Source organism: Dasypus novemcinctus, chromosome 22, assembly GCF_030445035.2.
Source record: "Dasypus novemcinctus isolate mDasNov1 chromosome 22, mDasNov1.1.hap2, whole genome shotgun sequence".
Classification (NCBI taxonomy): Eukaryota; Metazoa; Chordata; class Mammalia; order Cingulata; family Dasypodidae; genus Dasypus; species Dasypus novemcinctus.
Genome location: NC_080694.1, coordinates 16,948,632 through 16,951,927, shown reverse-complemented (window position 1 = coordinate 16,951,927; position 3,296 = coordinate 16,948,632). Strand labels below are relative to the sequence as shown.

The 3,296-nt window shown below is 44.8% G+C and overlaps 1 pseudogene; it reads left to right on the top strand.

Moving 5' to 3' along the window:
• The first annotated feature begins 316 nt into the window (after positions 1-316).
• Positions 317-2,562, top strand: LOC101447193 (polyadenylate-binding protein 4-like; annotated as a pseudogene).
• The last annotated feature ends 734 nt before the right edge of the window (positions 2,563-3,296 follow it).

The window sequence follows — 3,296 nt, the reverse complement described above, 5'->3', positions numbered from 1 at the left end:
TTGGAAGGGGATTCCCGTTTTCATATTTTTTGAACTTAGGAGGTTCAAATATGGACAGCCGAAAATTACGCCCTCCCCCCCCCCCCCCCTCCAGGGCCATCTTGCTTTTGAGAGTCTTTTGGCTGAGATTTTGCCATCTCCCAGGAGCTGTGTCCAACCAACTCCTGTGCATCTGAGCCTTCCCAAGCTTCTCTCAGCTTAACTCTTAGCACCTGGGAGCCGCGGTGCGGGTCAGGGCTAGAAGAGCCTCTTGTATCCTGTCATGATCCCTCTAAGAAGTCCTCCTGGCAGGACTCGGGTGGTGGGGAGGAGGGAGATGAACGCTGCAGCTAGCAGCTATCCCATGGTTCCCTGTAGTGGGTGACAAGCACTCGACGTCACCGAGGCCACGCTGTGTGAAAAATTCAGTCCCACGGTGCCTGAGCTGTCCATCCAGGTCTGCCACGATATGGTTACCAGCCGTTCCCTGGGTCATGCCTGCGTTGGCTTCCAGCAGCCGGCTGATGCTGAGTGGGCTCTGGACACCAGGAGCCTTGGATGTGATTAAAGGAAAACCAATGCAAATCATGTGGTCTCCTCTTTGAGACTATCTGGTGTGGGAAACGTCTTCAGCAAGAACCTCAACAAATTCATAGATAATAAGGCACTTTGTGATACTTTTTCTGCTTTTGGAAACACTCTGTCCTGCAAGGTAGTGTGTGATGAGAACAACTCTTAAGAGTTATTATGCCTTGGTCCACTTCGAAATCATAAGAGGCTGCCGACAAAGCCTTGGAGAAGATGCACATTGTGCTCTTCAATGACCGCAATGGGCAGATTTAAGTCTTGGAAAGAGAGGAAAGATGAGCTTGGAACTAAAGCGAAGGAATTCACCAACGTGTATATCAAAAACTTTGGGGAAGAGGTGGATGATGAGAGTGTTAAAGAGCTATTCAGTCAGTTTGATAGGACCCTAAGTGTCAAGGTGATGAAAGGTCCCAGTGGGAAATCGAAAGGCTTTGGCCTTGTGAGTTAAGAAAAACATGAGGATGCCAATAAGATTGTGGAAGAGATGAATGGAAAAGAAATCAATGGAAAAGTCATATATGTAGGCCGTGCACAGAAGACAGTTGAACAACAGGCTGAGTTAAAATTAAAATTTGAGCAGCTGATAGAGGGGAGGATTAGTCAATATCAGGGGGCAAATCTCTACATTAAGAACTTGGATGACACCGTTGATGATGAGAAGTTAAGAAAAGAATTTTCTCCTTTTGGCTCAATGTCCAGTGCTAAGGTGACGCTGGAGAATGGGAGAAGCAAAGAGTTTGGCTTTGTCTGCTTCTCATCTCCTGAATAGACAACCAAGGCAGTGACTGAGATGAATGGATGCATGTTAGGCTCCAAGCCACTGTATGATACCCTGGCCCAGAGGAAGGAAGAGAGAAAGGCTCACCTGACCAACAGTATATGCAGTGGGTGGCAGGAATGCCAGCACTCCTTGCCAATGTCATCTTTTTTTTTAAGATTTATTTTTTTAAATTTCTCTCCCCTTCCCCACCCCTCCCCCCAGTTGTCTGCTCATGTGTCCATTCTCTGTGTGTTGTTCTGTGCCTGCTTTTATTCTTGTCAGTGGCACCTAAATCTGTGTCTCATTTTTGTTGCATCATCTTACTGTGTCAGCGCTCCATGTGCGCAGCACCACTCCTGGGCAGGCTGCACTTCTTTCACACTGGATGGCTCTTCTTATGGGGTGCACTGCTTGCGTGTGGGGCTCCCCTATGTGGGGTCACCCCTGTGTGGCATGGTTCTCCTAAATCAGTTTCAGCCTACAACTGGTGGCTATTTTGTGCTGGCAGTTCCACAAGCTCAGGGAAGACCTCCATACTACACAGACAATCAGCACAGATGAGGCCTAATCCACCCTGCGAAAGTTGGGAGATCTCAAGGCTTCCAAGGATTGCCAAGTGCTCTATACCAATCTGGGCCTCATCCAACTCTTCACCATCTGGCTCCACCTGCTCTGGCCTCTCATGGCCTCCCTGCTACCACTCAGAGAGTCGGATCTGAGCACCCTGACTGCTTGGCTATGGGCTTTGGTGGGACTGGTGCTGTCCAGCAAGGGCTGACTGACAGCTGCCAGTCTGGAGGTGTATCCACAGCTGTGCAGAATTTAGCACCTTGTGCTGGAGTTGCTACTGCTGCTCCCCGGGCTGTTGCACCATCGAAAATGCTTCCAGCATCCACAGCTCTCATCCTGCAATTCAGCCTCTGTAGGCACCAAAGCCTGCAGTCCAGGTGCAGGGCTATGATCTCCTAATCACCTCTATGCTGGCCTCCACAAGTCCCAGGAACAGAAGCAGATGCTGGGGGAACATTTGTTCTCACTCATCCTAACAATGCATCCGAACCTGGCTGGAAAGATTATGGGAATGCTGCTGGAGATTGACAACTTGGAGCTGTTGCACCTGCTTAAGTCCCTGAGTGCCTCTGCTCCAAGGTGATAAATCTGTGGCAGTTCTACAGGCTCATCATGCCGAGAAGGAAGCTGCCCAGAAGGTGGGCACTGTTGCTGCTACCTCTTAGACAAGGAAAGAGCGATTCAAAAGCCAAATAATCCCTCATGGATTTCAGCTTAATGTTTGAAGACTTCTTACCTTGTCCTACGAATTTCAATACCAAGAATCACAAATTGCAAATTTAATAGGTCATTTTGTATCAAAAGGTCAATTATGAAGCATCTGGAGTTTTTCAAATACACAAATATATTTTCTGGGTTCTACTATTGTCCAGTGTTGCTTTTTTTTTTTCTATCATGAATTTTTATTTTATTCCCCCAGAAATTAGTTTTATTTGAAGTACCCAAGTATTAAGTTTCTCAATAAAGGGAAAAAAACCTCCATAAACAAAACAAAACAACATATACAATGTGAACACATGTAAATTAAAAATACAGATTGGTAATCAGGCAGATGGATGAATATTATCCAACTATATACATTAGTAATAAGCTGTAAAGATATATACTCAGTTATTAACAGCAGTTACTCCTTTGGAAGGAAGCAAAATTGAGATGAAGGGAAAAGCTATTTTTCCTTTATAGTTTGCATACTTTTGCTCTTGAACTATTGTATGGGCATGTTTTTGTATATTACTTGTATGATTTTTGTAAGTACTACAAAATAAATTATATATATTTTAATGAAAAGAATATATGGGTTTTCCTAAATAGCAGCAAAGTTAAATCAACTTAGGTATTTTTAGCACTGATTGGTTGGGATTACATTCTTTTTAAAAAATTGTTTTACTCTAATATATAT